Below are 20,372 nucleotides of genomic sequence, written 5' to 3'. Positions count from 1 at the left end.
CCCCAAGGGGGTCTCTCAGCGCTGGCAGAGCTGTGCGGGATCGTTGGGGAGATGTCATTCTGCGAAAAGGGTAGTTTTTAGTATCTTTCTGAACCTAAGGTAGTCAGAGCATTGTCTTAGAGGGAGGGAAAGCTGATTCCAGACCAACGGTGCTTGATAGGAGAAGGATCTACCTCCTAACCGTATTCTCTTTATCCTCGGAATAAGTAACAGAGATTTAGAACATGATCTCAGGTCGCGGTTAGGAGTATATTGGTGGAGCCTTTCAGCCAGATATGGAGGGCCAGGGCCCCACAGTGCTTTGTGTGTCAAGCAACAGAGCTTAAACTTGACTCGTTTCCTCACTGGCAACCAGTGCAATTGTTGAAGCAGCGGGAGTGAGGCTGATCTAAACGGTGCTTTGGTAACTAATCGTGCAGCGGTGTTTTGCACCACTTGCAGACGGCTGAGGGCAGATTTATTAGCGGCGACCATAAGGGCATTGCAATAGTCCAATTTATTCAATACAAGAGCCTGAACAAGTGTCTTGCGGAAAGAGTCCGGGAGATAGGGAAGAGCTTTCCTCAAAAGGCTCAGTGTAAAGAAACATGCGCTGACTGTGTGAGATACATGATCTTTCATAGACATAGCCTGATCGAATCGTACACCAAGGTTTTTTACTGTTAGTTTAGGCAGAGGAGTGGGGCCCAGTTCAGTTGGCCACCAGGTAGTTGACCACATGATGGGGGCATCTCCATAGAGGATAATCTCCGTTTTGCTGGCATTCAGCTGAAGAAAATTGCCGCTCATCCACTCCGAAATGGCCAGCATACCTAGGGAGAAAGATGTTTGAGCTGTCAATGAGGATTTGTCAAAAGGAAAGATAAGTTGGGTATCATCCGCATAAGATACGGGGATGAACCCAAGAGATCTTAGAAGAGAGGCAAGGGGGGCCACATAGATGTTAAACAACGTTGGGCTCAAACAGGAGCCCTGTGGCACACTCTTGGTCAGACATTTGGTGGTGGAACGAAAAGGGCCTAGGTTAAGAGTTTGTGTACGGTTGGAGAGGAAGCTGGTTACCCAGTTCAGCGCCATTCCCCCTAGTCCAGTCCCACTTAATCTTCCGAGCAAGGTCAGATGGTCAACCGTATCGAAAGTGGCGGAAAGATCTAAAAGGACCAAGATGGCAGATTGTCCCTGATCAAGCGTCCGTCTGATGTGATCGGTGACAGCTACCAAGGCAGTCTCGGTGCTGTAGTTTGCGCGGAACCCTGATTGGGACGGGTCCAGGTAACCAGTCGCTTCGATATGGTTCGAAAGATGTTTGTTCACATGCTTCTCAAGGACCTTGCTCAGATAGAGGAGGAGGGAGATAGGACGGAGGTTGGAGAGGTCATCCATTGGAAGCTTGTTATTTTTACGCAGTGGAATAACCTGGGCTGCTTTCCAAGTGGTGGGAACCAGCCCCTTTCTTAAAGAGGAGTTAAGAAGCAGACTGACGGAGTCTGCAAGCACATGTGCGAGAGACGCCGAGATTTTTGCAGGCATAACATCTAAGGGGGAGCCAGATTTAACATTGCACAATAGTGTGACGGTCTCGTCCCGTGAGAGGGGTGGAAAGGTCAACAGGGTTGTGTGTTCGGCAATAGGAGATTTAAAAGTGTCATCAGATAGTGGTGTGTGACAAGTTTTAGAAAATTTATCATAGATGGTGTCAATTTTTTGTATAAAAAAGGAACTGATTTTATTGCAGAGAAGCTTGGAGTGATTATTGTCCAAATCACAAGCTTTAGGACAAATAAAATCTTGCAGAATTTGATGGAGAATTTTAGGGGTATTGCCTGCCTGCCTTAGTTGCAGGGGTATATATGATCTGCGAGCTTGTTTAATTTCATTGTGGTATAGAGTGAGCGCGACTCTATAGTTCGCTTTATCAGTGTCTTGGTGGGTACGACGCCACCTTCTTTCCAAATTTTTGCAGCGGCTTTTCGTCGTACATAATTCGGGAGTAAACCAGACAGCCAGAGTACTCCTAGGGGCTTTAGTACAAATCTTTACAGGGGCGATAGAATTGATGGTCGCTAAAACATTAGTGTTGAAGAGGGTAAGATTATCTTCAATATTGTTGGTCAGGGGGTACCTAGGGGGTATAAAAACTAATGAAAAGGACTCAGGATTGATTTTATACCATTGTCTATAGGAAAATTGGGTGTGTGCTGCCGTTGAAGTGGACGTATGGAGACACTGCACGTGAAAGCGCATGATCCGTCCAACACATAGGGCGGGGGCTTTACAGGTAAGCCGGTCAGTATTGAAAAAAATAATGTCAATAGTGTGGCCTTGTCAGGCTCTGTGCTCTTCTGGATCGCTCGGGAGCAGAATGTTCCCAACGCCCCTTCCCAGCTCTCTGGGCCTCTCGCCGATTATACGAGTAAGCCCAAGTGAACCGGTGGGGGGAAAGGGGAATTGGACAGAGAAGAGACAGTCACTACGTCTTTTTCTTTCTTGAGTGTTGTCGCTCTTCCTATCTTCCACTGCTGTGATTGAAGTGGATGTACTGTGAGGGAAAAAATAATATTTAATTAAGTGCTCTACTCTACACTCTATTCTACTATGCCCTAAGTGACCTCTCTTAGGTTATACCCACCCTGACTTTAGTGACCGATGCTCCTCTTCTGTTGTGTGGTGGTGGTGTCGCCTTGTGGTGTAGCTTTTCTGCAATAACAAATGATCTCTCTTAATTATCCTACTCTCTCCTTCTACTAAACTTTTATTTCCTGGCTTCTACTGGCTCGCTTACCCTAGATACCACTGATGGCGCCTTTAACTGGATTCTGGTTGGTGAGTACTTCTTCTTCTTCTACTTAATGTGTACTGCTACCAGGTTTCTTTTCTTTACTTCCTCCTCGTGTTTTTGCTCCTATATCTGCTCAACTGGAAAGATTCCTAGGAGGCTTCTTGGGAGTCTTTTATTGCTACCATCGAGGGAGACCTGCCCCACTATGTTGATTCTGCGCACTGTTCTATTTATACACTACCCTGAGGTAATAACAGTTCAAAAGGCAATTCACAGTGGGTTGTAATTCGGGTTCCTTCTCTGACTACTGACTGGATTTTAACTGAGGAACATAAGTACTATTATTCTCATTGTCACTAAAATTCTCCTCCCAAACTTCGTTTCAGAAATGGTACTGGTACTTATGACATATTACTCTAGGATAAACGAGATAAAACATGAGCTTGTCTTCTTTCACTTAAGTTCGTTTGGTAGGCAAGTAACTCTCACTAATATACTCCGAGGGGAGTTACGGAACAGTCTTACTTAGTGCTCTGAAAACTTGGACTTGTTTTCCTCTCAAAACTCGACGATAAATTCTCTTCTCAGACGCGTGGCACAAACAACGACTCTCTCTCCTCACGACTCCGGTGAAGTGCGCCTCTCCACCGGGCTGACACCTGGATCCTACTGATTGACCTGGAACGCTAGAGCGCTAACCTGCTGCTCACGCGTTCCAACAGCGGCGGCCATCTTAGATTCCAGTCTTACTCCCTTTAGCTTGGGGATCACTGTAGCGCCTGATCTGCTGGTCCTGACAGGCCTGCTGTGTGTGTAGGGCCATCATTCTTTTTAGTGAGGTGCAGTGTAGATAGGTCGGAAACAAAGGCTGATATTTCAGGAAGCGAAAGATTTTCGCTATGTATGTTAAAATCTCCCAATAATAGGAAGTTCTTGGAGGCAATCACATGGGGGGCTATTATTTCCATTAATTGTGAGGAAAAGTCCTTTATAGGGCCAGGGGGACGATAAACCAGTGCCCCTCTCCATAAATCATGAGGGGCCATTTCCATTTTGAAAATCAAAATTTCAATTTGGGCGTTAATGCGTTGGTCTAGAATCGTAATTTTTGCACGCTCATTATGAATTATTGCAACCCCCCCACCGGTTTTCAACTGCCTGTCAAGCCGCAGAATCCTATAACCTTCTGGAATGGCGATCTTGATATCGGGGCCGCTAGTGGGTTTCAACCAAGTCTCAGTCAGGAAACCCACATCAGGTGAGTCGGTATTTAGTATGTCCCAAATCTCTGAGGCGTGTTTTGGGAGCGATCTCACGTTACCTAAAAAGCCCTTCCAGAAGTTGCACTGTATGGTCTTAGGATTCGGGATATGGCTATGGCTGGCAGTGTTAATATACGGGGGCAGGGGGCGCGGTATCATACTGCCCAGAAGTAAATGCTGAAGGGACGTTTTGTGGAGTTTCAGCTTCCAAGTTACTTTGAAATCTACATTGTATACAGGAGATGGGTCCTTCCAAAGAATGCAGCCCCACATTGGGGCAGATCAAGCTGGTCAGGAGAGACTTAGCTCGAATGAGCCTGAGTTCAGCCCCACTGTATGCAAGTTTGCACTTACTGGAATTGGGTGTAGAAATGGCATAGTCCCTGGCGCCTGGCGGTGTCCTGGCGCGGACGGGCGCAGACGGGCTTGCCTTTGGCGCGCCTTTGGCGTGCCGCTCGCGCGCCCGCTGCGCGCACCCGCTGCGCGCTTGCGCCATGGCCCTCTATGTAGCGTGTGGGAAGCAGACGCTAGACTGCTCCCCACGTACCTCCAAGATGGCGGGCGGGCGGGCAAGAATCGTGTAGTGCAGTGATAATTACTCGTTAATTAGGGAGCGAGGAATGAATGAGCCTCAATACAATAAATATGGTTTAAAAATGTCAATCGGGGGGAAAGCATAATAAAATACCCAGTAAAAGACAGTGATAAAAGCCACCTACAGCAAGAATACAACACTCAAACACCTCGCACAGCGCGGCAGCCTCGATCTCCCGGCTCAAGCCTCAGGAGATGTCGACCGATAGAATAGATTGTGCACAACGGGTTCAATCATTTTATGAACTGATTCACTCAGACGTCTCACACACACACTGGATACCAGAACACATACATATTTTGTGTTCAGTACAGGCTGACATGCTAGCTGCAAAACACTTACACACACACATGCAAACAAAATTAAGTTGGTAATCTGCGTAGTTGCAGAAACCACAGGATACACATATGTCACATTCAACTAGGGTGACACAGTACCAATTGCATACAAATCGCATGTATATTCCAATGCAGAAATGTGTTTTGCACCAACAGAAAATAGTGACTGCTATGCAGACAGCTGTAGTGAAAGAAAGATCATTGGCTCTGGGACAATACATAATTGTGGTAACCCCAATTCCAGCCTTTGAGGCTGTCACGAAGGCCAGCGTTCCCAACACAAAAGCCTTACATCCTAGATGGATACAATGGGCCAACTCACTTACAGCAACATATGTAGATGATGTCTTTAATTGTGCACTACAAACATAAGCATACCTATAATATGAACAAGAATATCTTCTGCCCACTGAAATAATGCCTCTAGATTAGTATGACTTCATCAGTTATACTGACAGTTCTGCCCTGCCTGCAGTTGGAACAACATACCAATACTCTGCTGCTTGCGCAGCAGTGAAGGGTAGAATGAGGAATGAAGAATTCTAAACTCTTAAAGCATTAATGCAGTCACTAGGAAATTGCACTGCACAGTTGGCTGAACTGAAAGCTCTAATTCTGGCACTTAAGAATACTGATCTTGAATTCTTCACACTTATAGTGTGTGATTCGTATTACTGTGTCCAGTCTTATACTGAGTATCTACACTATTGGAGCCAGAATGGATTCAGAGATTCTACAGGGAACCCTATCAAACCTAAAATGTTTTGGGGACAAGTGGCAAAACAAAAAGCGGATTTGCCACAGGCTCATGTTACTCACACATTGAGCCATCAACGTGTAGGAATGCACTTTGCAGGGAATTCACTGACTGATGAAGCCACCAAGACCGCAGAGCAAAGTGCTGTCATAGCTGCAGTGACTCGTTCTAATACACGGATAGATAGAGACATTATGAAGGTTGTCACAGCTTCACGCTAAGGCACCCCCTTACCAAAAGGGTTTCCAGCAAAATACCCCTACCAATTAAATAATCAGTTTGCTAATCTTTCTGGAGTGGGGATAGAGTAGTTCCAAATTTAGACCATAGGCTGAAATTAATGCTAGCAACACATGAGTGTCAAGCATCTGCTCACATGGGGGTGGTGACAGCAATCTCACTATTGCAGCAACGCTACTGGTGGCCAGGTCTATATAAACAGACAAAAGACTTTGGGGCATATGTATCAAAATCTCCATTTGCGAATCTCAAATAGCGATTTTTTGAGAATCGCTATTTGAGAATTGCAAAACGGGATGTATTTAAAAATTCGCACATATTTTGCGAATTCTTAATATTCCTTAATTGCGATTAGCAAATTGCGAAATCGCAATTAAGGAATACCTTCCCATTCATTCCTATGGGCCATGAGGCCCATAGCAATGAATGGGAAGTCATTCTCAAATTGCGAATCGCAATTTGCTAATCGCAAATTGAGAATAATTTCAAAGGTGCAAGGGTGTCATGATGACACCCTGATGCACCCCTGAAATTAGCATGTGTGCGCATATGGTGCACATACATGCCCTAAGGGCATGTATGTGCGCCACATGGCACTTTGAAAAATGCCAAAAAGTGCATTTTTCTAAGAAATCGCAAATTACCACCAACTTGAAGTTGGTGGTAATTTGCGATTTCTTAAGGAGAAATCTCACAACTTGGGTGCGTGTTACATAGCATTTAAAGAATCGCAATTTGCGATTCCTTAAATGCTTACGCAAAATTAAGAAATCGCAAAATTAGCGATTTCTTAATAATGCGATGCTAAAATGGCTCATACATCTCATTTTGCGATTTTGTATTCGCAAACACTGTTATTTTGCGAATCGCAGCGTTTGCAAATACAAAATCGTTTGATACATATGCCCCTTTGTCCTTAAATGTGACATTTATCAGCAAATAAAGATTTCCACCACCGTACGCCTACCACAGACACCTCTCTTGTTCTCAAACAAGGCTTTGGCTTGTGTTTATGTGGACCACTGCGGGGCGCTACATTCTGATGGCTCTTTTAAATACATCATGTTAGCAAAGGATACAATTCATACACAAGGGTAGTAGTGTTCCCTAACAGGAAAACCCTGCACATCAAGATACAATATAGATATAGCAAAAAGTCAAACGCGTGAAGCAATAAAGTGGAATATTATTATAAACAAAACAGGGTGCTAGGCTAGCTAAAAGCACCCACCACCCAAATGTGCTTATTGGGCAGCTGAACAAACAATCTGCCCTTTACGACATTCAGAAACAAGAGCTAATGTAGCACAACCATAGTATATATGTAAAGGTCCTATAATATGGACCAATATTTAAACAAAGTCAAAGAAGTTTTTTCCACAGTTTATGAAATCATATATGGCAATCCAAAGTCCAACAAGATGTGATGAAAGGTCCACAAGATGTCAATGAAGCACGTTCTTTTTATTTTCTTAAGGAATCAATATTGTAAATAGAACACAGCCAACACGTGTTTCGTCAGTACTAATCAGTACTAGAGACTTTTTCAAGGCTAATAAACAGAAGTATGTTGATTATATAATTCCCAAACAATGGTGAAGGAGGTTCTAAAACTCAGTGCAAATACCATGTAGGGTCCACACCCTGTAAAGTAAGGTAAATATATATGCTACCTAGGAGAGTTATCATGCGCAGCCATTGATACTACTCTTTGCTACTCTTAAGATGTGCAACTATTGACGCACTATGACCGGGTTACATATTTTTTTACCTTACTTTGGGTCAATTTATTTGGGCGACACGTAAGATTGCTCTGATCGTAGCCTCTTACAGGGTGTCGACCCTACATGGTATTTGCACTGAGTTTTAGAACCTTCTTCACCATTGTTTGGGAATTATATAATCAACATACTTCTGTATATTAGCTTTGAAAAAGTCTCTAGTACTGATTAGTACTGACGAAACATGTGTTGGCTGTGTTCTATCTACAATATTGATTCCTTAAGAAAATAAAAAGAACGTGCTTCATTGACATCTTGTGGACCTTTCATCACATCTTGTTGAACTTTGGATTGCCATATATGATTTCATAAACTGTGGAAAAAACTTCTTCAACTTTGTTTAAATATTGGTACATATTATAGGACCTTTACATATATACTATGGTTGTGCTACATTAGCTCTTGTTTCTGAATGTTAGCAAAGGAATCCTGCTCCCGATTCCTATGGGTTTGCCCACAATGATCAGCTGACGCTCAAACGGTTATAAAAGATTTAAAGTCTTTATTGGCACATATGCCTTGGCTGCTTTCCATTCGGACCAGGGTCCAGAGTTTGCCTCTAGGGCTTATCGAGACACCATGGGAACATTGGGTGTGACTGTGCACTATTCATCACCATACCGTCACGAGGAAAACACAGAAGTGGAGAGGTAAAACCGTGACTGAAAGCAGTCTTTAACAGCTAGAGTATGAGGTTCATTTCGCAGTTGGGTCCAACATCTGTACGGGGTACAGAGAGCCTTAAACAATCTGACAAGAAGATCCTTGAGTGGTCGGACTCCCTATGAAGTCCTGTTCAAAGTTAAGATTTGGGTTCCAGGCCTCGACAGTCTTTGTACAGTAGCAGCAGAAACGCCTTTTGATATCAGTTAACGTTTTGCTGTCTTGCAGGAACTGAACGACTTCTGAAACAAGTAAAGCAATTAGCTACAGAAACGTTCTGCCACTGGTAAAGTACAGGCAGTGTCATTAACTGCAGGCTGGATTGCTAAGATCAGTGATCTAGTGCGGGAGAAGATTGTAGACAAAAAGCAATTCGGGCCATCCTACAGAGAGCTTGTACCAGTCCTGGCTGATGAAGGCACCACAACTCTACTTTTACCGCCACTGATGGTAGCAAACACAAGAGATTTGTGTCTATAGATCTCATCAAACCACACTATGTGGCCAGTTCTACATAGCAGGCCAAGAGAGCTACTGGGTAGTTGCTTGCCTCCTCTCACTACCTTACAGGAAATCCTGTTACAAGCTTTAACAAACACTGAAGTTTCTTCTCCCTGGCAGGGGACATCCAACACTGAAATTTTATTGATTCCAGTCACTACTACCATTACAACACAATCACAATGTGCAAATTCACAGATTTTCACAACACAAGCAAACAACAAAGTGATTATTCACCACCATTGGAGTTGCTGGCCAGTTCTACACAGCTTAACGAGCCCCCCTACGTTTGCACGAGCTGCATCAGTCTATTTTATTGACATTAATGGCTTTTTTTCTGATTCGTCAGACCCACCTCCACAGTGTGGAATTCGTGCTATTATAATGTGGCTCAAAAATCTATACTTTGTTCCTACTTGGATCTACAATTGGATTTCCATTTAGTTGTCTTTCCTTTTCTTTTGGATTAGTTTTGTGACAGTCTTATTTTTGCTTCTGAATGGACACTGTCTCCTAGAACACTCTGCTGTTGAACTGGTAACCGAGGTATTAAAGCCTCATTCTTCATCACATAAGGTGAGAAGAGACCTCTTGTGAACATTTTAGTCGTTCCCGTAATTGGGGGAATTGTTTGGGATAAGGTATCCTAATACAGAGATTTTACAGATTCCGTATGTTTTTAAAATTTCCCTCAGTGATGTTATCACTCCTGGCAGCATCTCTGATGATTGGTATATTCGTACAGTGAAACAAATGCTTGATGATTTAGAATATTATACTGTATTTGAAAGTGAAGCTATGTATAGTGGTATGTTGACATGGCTATTCTTAGAGGGATTTCTCTGAAACATTTTGCTTTTTGTCGACTTTCTTTTCATGACCTTAGGACTCTGGGCACTTTCGTCCTTGCGCCGTTCTTACACATGCCAGGAAAGGGTGCTTACTTGATTGGTTTATGTGTTAAACCTGTGAGTGCCCTGTAAAAAGGTGCACCACATATCCAGGACGGATACTGCACTGGCTAGTAGTGGGACGCAACACTGATTCTGTCACCCACCGGAATAGCCTGTCAAACATTTATCATGCTCAGGTTGGCCTTTCCCTACCATCAGAGCAGCCCTAGGGTAAGTCCTGAGGGGTGAAGCTTGGGGCAGGTGAGAGGCCAGGTAGATACACCAGTGTGTTCGCTGCTTAGAATAGGAAATAACCCCCATGTGGGATTTTCCTACCTAGGGGGTTGGTTCTCCCCATGGGACACCTTGCGGGTTTTGATGATTCTCTTGTTGCTGCCTTAGGGCTTAGGGCACTTTCCCACTGTAATCCAGCATGAAAGTGTGTGCTCCCTTCCTACACATGTTAGGAAGTGGTGCTTACCTGATGTTTGTAAAACAGGTCACCAGCCTGCCGATGCAGACCGGTGTGAATGCTGGCACCAATGATGTGCTCAAACATGTTCCAGCCTGCCATTGCAGGCTGATCTGCCCATTTGCACCAATGATGTGCTTTAGCAGTGTCCAGCATACCATTGCAGGCCAGTGTGCGCTCTTGCACCTATGATGTTTTTAAACATGTGTCCAGCCTGCCATTGCAGACTGGTCTGTGCACTTGCATCAATGACGTGCATAAACATGTGTTCAGGCTGCCATTGCAGGCCAGTGTGCGTACTTGCACCAATGGTGTTTCTAAACATGTGTCCAGCCTACCATTGCAGGTCTCTGTGTGGGCAATTGTGCTTCTGCTCAGGCTGGCCTTTTACAATCACCAGCCATTCTGAGAGGATCTTTCTCTACCACTAGTGCACCCAAGGGTACGTTCTGGGGGGAGTGAGTGGGGTAGTGAGAGGTAGGGTGAAAGGCCAGGCAGGTACACCTGTATGTTCCCTGCCCGGTAGTAAGGAAACCATGTGTGTTTTTACTACCTATGAGTAGGATTTCCTGTTTTCAGTTTCATTTTTGGTAAATTCTGGTGGTATTTTTTCAGTGTTTTCCAGTGATTTCAATACCTCAAAAAAACAGTGCTTTTCAGTGGTTACTCATTTTCGCGCCATAAAAAACAACTGAAACAGTGTTTTACCGGTGCTTATGGGACGCTTTGCTTTTATTATTGCTTGCTTTCTTAATTGGTGCATGGTATATAGACAGTCTATGTACAGTGTATATGAGGTTCAAATACATTTTTACAAGTCAAATTTATTGTAGTACACCATACAATATTTCTTCAGTGAATCTTTGGTCATTCGCGCTCTCTCTTTCCTACCCATGTACACTTTTATTTGGGAAAAGGCCCTCTCGACATTGGCACTTGAGACTGACAACGCCAAAACAGACAGTACACAATTTGCCAACTCTAGCCACTGACGTAGCTTTCCATGCCAATACTGGTGCACCTCAAGGTTGTCATTGTCTGGGCCAGGTTCTGAAACATATGAGTTGAACTGGGTGCATATGCCCTCAGAGGTGTTAAAGCGGTCAAAAATGAAGCTGTACTTCGCAAACTCTGGAGAAAATTCCCCTTTATGGAAGGGATCTAACACTTGTGCAGAGTACCAAAGTGAGGCTTCATTGGCTTCAAACGCTATGGTTGGAGAAGGGACATTTCTATGCATCATAGCTAGCCATTTCTCATGCATTGTAAACATTTCCTGAATTGGTCCTCAACACTTCTTTGCTTACCAAGTGGCAAGCATTCTAACAGGGAACATGTTGCAGTGCCAAAGTCACTAAAAGTGTCGCCTAGCCTACTCTCAAGGAGATGTTTGACATCTACACCAATTATGCTGAACACTTGGTAGACAAGGGTGTTTTCTGACTCAAGTTTTTTGATTATGTCCACTAAAGCAGTCATGTTTTCCTGTAGAAATCTAAGAATGCAGTACAATGTACTTTTTTGACATCACTATTAATATGCACCCGAAGATCCTCACATTTCTTGCCTTTTGCATCATCACTAAGCAAAAAATCAGTAAACGGTCGCCACATAGATAATATTGCATTCACGGCCTCTAGGATGGAGAACCACTGACTAAATGACACAGTTGGGATGACTTTTTCTTTGCTGCCACACAAAACACAAAATGAGAAATATTTGCGTTTTAGTTCCCGCGCATAACGAAACAGTGCACCTGAATGGACTACAAAATCAATAGCTTTCTTCATTAGCTCAAAATATTGTAGAGATGCTTTCAGCATACCATCTAGCAAGTGGTATGGATCTCTTACAGGGAAACACTTCAGCTCAGGTATTGCTTTTGACAGGTCATCACATAACTTTTTCATATAGGTAGCTGAATCGCTGCAAATACAAACAATATTACTCCAATCTTTGTTAAACTTGGTAAGAACTCTCTGCAGCAGCATTCCAAGTGACACTGCGTTGCATGTTTCCAGTACATCTATATCTGCCATGATGGTACGTCTGTACCATCCATTTTTTGCATCACAAAATGTGATTAGCACTGCCACTGCTGTGTCGCCACGCATCTCTGGAGTTTCATCAATGGTAACAGAGATCTTTACATCACCTTGGAGTAACTCTGAAATATGTTCAGTGTCTGCAAGGAACACCTCTGGTAGGTATTTCTCATACATCTGTGTTGCTTTTGGTAATGTTTTGCATGCTGGTGCACGCTTGCGGAACAGATTCCCAATCGGTCCATCGGCTTGGTGTAAGCTGGTTCCAGATTGCACCAGGGCACGTACAAATTCATGTGCCACATCCATTTCTTCCTCACGTTTTCTTTTGAAGCGTGTCATTGTCTCAGCAAGAGACATCTGGCATGTCTGTCGCTATTAGGTGGCTCTTTCAATTTCAAGTGGGTTTTGGTGACAAGATGTTCAGCAATTCGGCTTGCAGTCTTCCCAATTACTATTGGGACAGTCACTCTGCAAAACCTGCAAATAACATCTTTTGCCCACGCACTTCTTCAACCATGAAATCTTTGTTTTCCAGCACATAATCTTCTGCCGTCTTTATTCTGTGGGGCATGTTGTTCTGCGCAAACTAGATCATAAAAAAAAACACTTAGAAACCGGTTGTGTACTGTTGAAAAAATAATGTTGCCACTAAACAGGCTGCCAACCAATTGGTGAAATTGAAGAACACATATTTGAGGCATAGCATAAGAATCCATTTTATCTTTAAAGCCTGATGACACCAAACAAAAAGCCTACCCAGCCACCCAAATGAGACTCTCAGTCCATTCTCACATGAAAAATTAGTTTCAACGATGGGCACAATGTGGCTCAGATTCCTCGCTCTGGGACTCTCTCCCTTGTCCTCTTGGCCTTGAATTGACTAAGGATTGGATAGTCTTGAAAATGTGTTTGTTCCAATAGCTGACCTTGAAACAAAACCTTCAGCCATCAGGGCTCTAACAGGAACATTCACGAAAACTGGCAAATTGGAGTTTCTAAGTGCTTTTGATTTAAAACATTAAAAATCTGTAGCCTTGGTACCCTAAATGCTTTTTAACCATCATGCTTTTAAAAAAAATTCGGTTCTGGATGTATGCGAATTAGCTAACCTCCAGCTTGCCTAAAAGTGATTAATACTTGGTGGTCGAAAGTCCTTAGGCCAATTTCACGCTTTCTAAAATTCCAAAGAAATGCGATGTATATACAGATGCAGGTCAGGTAACCTATTGTCAGGAGAATGTTCAGCTTAATGAAAGGGGAATGTTGAATCCATGTGTCCAGTATGAAACATTCATATACAGTTCAACAGTAATAAGGACCAGCGGCGTAAATATACTTACACAGCTCCCAGATGCGCAACTACAGTCAAATTTCGGGGGGGGGAGAGATTCTTCCAGCAATCGGCAGAATGGAGATGCAGGGGCTCTAAGAAGAGGTGAAAAACAAGAAATCCTCGTTAAGTATAATGGTCTTTTACAGACCTGTGAAGTACTCAGGTGCGGCTGCAGTAAGACAGGCGCCAGAACACAATAGTTCCTCTCCCCCCACGTGAGCCAGGCAGGGGGCCTGGTGTTGCTCTGGCCCTTTGGCCATTCACACCTCGGCTCCCCTTCCTCTTGTCTGTCTTCGCGCCCTGCACTCTGTGTTGCACTAAACAGTGGGACACTCAGTTACTTCTCTGAGAGACGAGCCATATATATCTTAAATTAGTCACATAGTGAAGACAGACAATTGATTCAGCTGTAAAGAACTGGCGGAAAGGGAGCAGAACGTCTCCCGAATCCCCCGAGGTCGGGGGTCTTCTTCCTTTACTCCTAACAACTGACCCACAAAATGCAGGAATGGCTTCCCTTGCCAGCCACCATTGCTGTTTTGTCATGGGCATGGTTCCCCATCTTGCTGGGGCAGTGAAAGTGAAGGACATAGAATGAGAGAGTGCACTGCACGTACTTATCACTGGCTTCTGGTCACTGCCTAACCATTCGGTCCCCTGCATACTTTACTGATGTAGACTTTAGAATGGGTAGACGTGAGCTGGGCGCATCTTTTATATGAACTCTAGCCGAGTGCTTGATTCCGCCTCTACAGCTTCATGGGTAGGTGTCATCCAAGTTTTAATAGGACTTGTGGTCTGACTTCCTATCAAAGACACATGGCATCATTCGTCTAGGGGTGGTATACTAGCAAATGCTCAGTTTTCATGAGTGTCCAAGGTCACTCCTAAGCAATCAGTGCAACCTTGACGTTAGGGTGTTGTAGAATGTCCGTTCTTACTTGGTTTTTAAATATATATATTCTTATGGGAATGTCTATATACCGGAATTACGTAATTGTGAATATGCTTGGGACAACTGCAGTCAGATCAGTGTTACATTGTGCGATCCTGCCAGCCATCTCATGCTACTGTGCCCATCCCCATAATAACATTGGCCAATTGACTATCTACAATAAAAAAAAATCCCATCCATTTTATGGCAGCCATCTTGGTTACGTTATGCCACGGTGAAACGATCTGGAGTCATTACTGGGAAACCTTAAGGACAAGGCACTTCTAGTTTTCACCACTGATCACGAAGTTAACTGCTCTATTAACATCATTGCAAGTTTTAACTGTGCAAAACTGACGGTGGCACTAAGTTCCCCACTCTAAAAAGGGGTGAAAAACAAGACAGCCTCGTTAACTAAAATGGTCTTTTACAGACCTGTGAAGTACTCAGGTGCGGCTGCAGTAAGACAGACACCAGAACACAATAGCTCCTCTCCCCCCCACGTCAGCCAGGCAGGGGGCCTGGTGTTGCTCTGGCCCTTTGGCCATTCACACCTCGGCTCCCCATTCTCTTGCCTGTCTTCGCGCCCTGCACTCTGTGTTGTACTAAACAATGTCAGAAGAGGTTGTACCGCAACTGGTGCTCATGTAAAGCACTCTGATACCTCCGGGTTTTTGTGTGCGCTATATAAAACCCTCCCCCCTGAAAAATTAATAATTATTCGCCACTGATTTATTTGACTTGTTTTATAAGAACGTGCTGACAATCTGCAAGTGCTGTGAAACGCTGAGACTGAAGCGTTAAGCAATAAATCAAAAACCTCTTTAGAGCGTCTCATGGCAGCAATCATAGCGTCCCTTTAATAAATGCACACCAGTCTGTCTCCACATGCAGGCAATCACAGAATCGCTTTAAATGCACCCCAGAATGCGTGATCTGAGGCCCTCGGAATTGTGTAAGGGGATACTTCGATCTACTCAAGCGTGGCACTCGCTTTCCGAATGGTGCATTTTTCGCCTGCTGGGTGCGTGTCGGACTGCTTGCCCTGACTTTGGCAGGTGTGCGGGGCAGCAAGGAGATTCCGGACTGGCACAACGGTAGAGACCAGCTACCAGTCGCGACTGAGGACTACACATGGCACTGATCTACACTACTGGATCTGAGGCAGCCTGCGGCATGGGGGTCCTGCGCACCAATGCTGGTGGAAGGTGAGCTGGCTGTGGGGACTCGCGGGGGGCTGCAGGGCTCTACCTGGTGCTCGGAGGCCTACCTGGGGCAAACTGTTGCTGAGTCGCTGGTGTGGCACTGGTGACTGCTGTATCGGCGCGTGGTTTGGTATGCTGAAGCAGCGGACCTGAAGTTTGTGGTGAGAGGGGCGGCAGGGCCCTGCTGATCAGATAAAATAAAAATGAAAAAACGAGGTGGTGAGGCCTGCAGAGGCGCTGTAATTTTCATCTTTGCGCAAAGGTCCACTGCCCTGGAAATGTCGTATACACCCACGGAGCTGTGGTGCAGTTGCTGTTTACTGTTGTGGCTCCGTGTGAATGGCTCTATACGCTGCTGAGGCCAAGAACTAGTGCGCCGAAGGATTGCATGCAGGCAATCACAGAATCATAAACCTGCAGCGTGTGGTGAGAGGGGCGGCAGGGCCCTGCTGATCCGATAAAATAAAAATGAAAAAAACGAGGCGGTGCGCCGGAGCATTGCAGTTAGTTAACTCCTTGCCCTCCACACACACTAAGTCAAATAGGCCAACCCTGTCCTCCCTCCGCTCTTCAACCCCTGCTCGCAAGGTATGGGGGCATGAAAACACACACTTTCCACTTACCTGCTGGGCCTTGGAGCACTTGGAGCACTGGCGGTCATCGTCTGGTCATCGTCTCGTCGTCGTGGGGGTCTGAAGTGTGCTGCGGTGTGTGGGGCCAGACAAAGTCCGGACAGCATTTTCAATTGGACCTGGCCCCACCCACCAACCTTGCCAACCAATTTGTCTCTCCGAATTTAATGGGGGTGACACACGTTCCAAACTGCTCTGTTCTCGGGCCTAAATTGGAGCTTTGCATCTAACGCTTTGGCTCCATCAAGTGGCCAAGTGGTGCAACAGCAATGAAAATCAGTGACACTCGGTTTAAACCGAGTCAGCTGATTTTCATCCGGTAGGGTACTGTCGGGCAGAGTCGGTTTTAACCGAATTCCGGACAGCCTACCTATGAGGTTTGTTCTTTCCATAGGCTAACATGGGGAAATAGTTGAAATTACTTTACGCTGCAATAGTGGATTGCAGTAGAGCAGCCTCATCATGTTTCCTATCATTGGATCCACAATGACAAAGCCTTTTCTGTGGCAAAGGGGTTTTTGTCATTACTTGCTTAGAAATGCCTCTCATAGAAAGTGCAACAAGAACTATTGATGGACAGAATGCAGAACAATGTCATACATTCACCCCAGTACAGAGATCTGGGCCTAAATCCATCGTTTTTTTGCTCACCATGCCATTCCAGTTTGGACCCAGCCATATGCAAATCAGTCTTGACCCTGTGCCCAATGGGAACAGTCCAGCCCGAACTGCCAGGCCAGGTCCTCCCTGGACTGGAAACAAGCATCCTAGGACCGGTTTCGGGGTTTCACCTGGCTTGGCAGTTCGGGCTGGACTGTTCCCATGAGGCACAGGGTCAAGACTGATTTGCATATGGCCAGGTCTAAACTGGGGTGGCATGGTGAGCAAAAGAATGATGGATTTAACCCACATCTCTTGACTGGGTGTGAATGTTTTGATTTGTTCTGCATTCCGTCCATCAATTGTGTGTCTTTTGCTTTCTCGCCCTAAGTGCGCCAGGTATGCTCAGACATGAGTCCTGGGCTCACTGTGCCACTGGAATCAAGCTATCCTGGCTGAAGAGGGGTGAAACCCCGAAACCGGCCCTAGGATGCTTGTTTCCGGTCCAGGGAGGACCTGGCTTGGCAGTTCGGGCTGGACTGTTCCCATGAGGCACAGGGTCAAGACTGATTTGCATATGGCCAGGTCTAAACTGGGGTGGCATGGTGAGCAAAAGAATGATGGATTTAACCCAAAGCTCTTGACTGGGGGTGAAGGTTTTGATTTGTTCTGCATTCCGTCCATCAATTGTGTGTCTTTTGCTTTCTCTCCTAGAAAGTGGGCATTTCTATTTGTGCACTTTTTAGCTTGAATCTGGTTCACACTGGAGGCTGGGGCAGCCCATCTGGGCATTTCCCCAGCGACAGCTATAAAACATTGCGCATGCAATTGAAACAACAGACCTCTGCCATTTGAGGGCCGGGTTGGATAGATTGGAGAAAGAGGATTTGACACTTGGCCTCTGGGAGCTACATCATCTCCCCACTAAAGATTAAGATCTGCATTCCACGGCCCCATGGCAGACAATAATGAAATTTAGGGAAGACATCTGTGGTTCAAAGGGAAACAATCTTAACCACCCCCCAATTCAAAGGCACACTACAGTATAACTACTGGTGCTACTTCAGCAGGGCAGAAATACACTTGTGGGGATGTGGGACGGGAGAACCTGGGACTGCATGACATGCACTGCCAGAGGAATCTGTTGGTCACAAGGAGGATTACTGCCATTGAAAGGGACCACACGCCCTTCCTGAATAGTGGCTGGCCAGGGCTGACTATCTGCTGCTGTGTGGCACCCTGAAGTGTGCTCTCCAAGGGCTTTTTGGCTTGCCCCCTGTTCTTTCGGAGGTCTCAGGGCCATCAAAGATCTCCTACGAGGGACCCACTCCATCTACTTGTGACACCTGGAGAGCAGTGCCCTCTTAAGTGCCCACATAATCTGCTGGATCCCAACTGGTAACATAGTGTGAATGTGGAACTAAGAATTGTGCCTGAAGACTGGATTGCCTTGTGTGGAGCCCCAGAAATCTTGCTTACATCTAAGACATGCGGCTCCTGTATTGTGGGGACTTAGGCACGCTAAAGCTTCTTGTCGGTGGTGAGCGAATTCACCAGTTGCAGGATCTAACATGATCAGCTTCGTCAATCGTGTCGCACCTCTTTCATGCGACTGCATGCTCATTGCGTGCGGTGTCCCATTCACAGGTTGCAACCCTTGTAGGTGGAGGTGGAACCGTAGTAGTGCCTCATTCTACTTCATGAGGCATTGCTAAATATGTTCCTGTGTGTCTAACCGGAATTGTCTGGTGCAGCCCATATCAACGCTCACCGGACATTTTGCCTCATTTCCAGGGAGGTATGGAATTCATAACTCTTCATTGTGTGTGACCGGAACGGTCTGGTGTGACCCGTATCAATGAACACCAGTGGTTGTGCCAGGATGGCCTGGGTGTGACTCTGTTCAACGTGTACCTGACAAGGGGCCTCCTTCTGAGAAGCTCGCCTACTTCATTCCCCATTCATCGATTGTTCCCTTTTTGGCTCAGCATGGCACACCAAATGCCTCTCCTCACTCAGCTCTTGACCACGTTGCATTGTCAGGTAGTATTGCGTAGCTCAGGCTTGGGTAGTGAGAGTGACTAACTGGGTTGAAGGAACACTTCTGAGAGCGATCAGAATCAGTTCAAGAGACTGGGTGACCTCCACTGTGCCTCGCAGAACTGAGCGGGTGCTGGAAGGACCATGTGGAACCCTTTTGAGTGACCGACTATTGCACTCAGCCTGCTTCTGTTCCGCATCCTCTGGATGAACTCCCCAAGTGGCTGCCAAGCCCCCATTTGATGACTGCCTCCAAATTAGTCCTGCTACCTACCCCCACCTGCATCCTTGGAACCCTGACTAAGTAGGACTTTAGCTGTGTGCAGCCTAGTATCCAGGGGAAGGGATGGTTATCTTCCATCTGTGGGAGTAGGACAGTTCGGATGAGATCAAGTGTGGCTTAGGCTACGGGGTCACCAGTGTGCTATAAATTGACCTGCTGGGTATCAGTTGCACCGCATTATGATGCTGAGTGCATATGTTCGCATGGACCTGCCTGATATCCGTTGCACCGCGCATCGAGAGAGTGAAGAGAGAGAGAAGAGAGAGAGAGAGAGAGAGAGAAAGAGAGAGATGTGTGTGTCAGTCTGCCGACCGCCTCCCGACGCTGGCTGGCGGTGTTGCCTTACACATTGATTTCTTGCTGGAAGAACACTACAGTTGACATTGGTTTTACCCGTGTAGCCTCGGCCCGTGGTGCTGCTAAAAAGTGTTATAATTCCTTGTATGTACATATTTCTTATATTGTTGTGACACAGGCGGCACCCTATAACTGTGTGGAATTGAAATGTAAGAATTGCAAGGATGTGCCTGCGGGTAATACCGTGTAGTACCACAGAAGAGTGCTGCGGGGTCGGGGGTTAGAATAGAATCTTTCCTAAGTTTGCATATTATTGATGCCATTTGAACATGGTTGGGCGTAGTACTGCTAGTAATATTTCCAAGTGTGATTTATGCCCTGAAATTCATGAAGTTCATGTTGGGTTGATTATTGATTATGTTGAATACAAACATTATTTACATACATCAAGTGTGAAGTCTCTTTTGTGACGCAAAGTGTATTTATCGTGAGTGCTGTGCCAATGCTTTATGCATTGCCTCTGTGAAAAGCCTGACTGCTTAGTTTTGCACGTTTTCAGAATAGGCAGTACTTCAAAAATTGCATGGAGGAAGCATGCAAAAATGTGCTCAAGCATGGTGCATACAGTTCTTCACATTCCAGTCTGGAGGGTTGGCTAGTGTGGCCATTAGATACTGATGGATGTCATGCACATTTTCTCAACAACACAAGGGTTTTAG

Source organism: Triturus cristatus, chromosome 1_2, assembly GCF_964204655.1.
Source record: "Triturus cristatus chromosome 1_2, aTriCri1.1, whole genome shotgun sequence".
NCBI lineage: Eukaryota > Metazoa > Chordata > Amphibia > Caudata > Salamandridae > Triturus > Triturus cristatus.
This window is presented reverse-complemented; position numbering follows the sequence as displayed.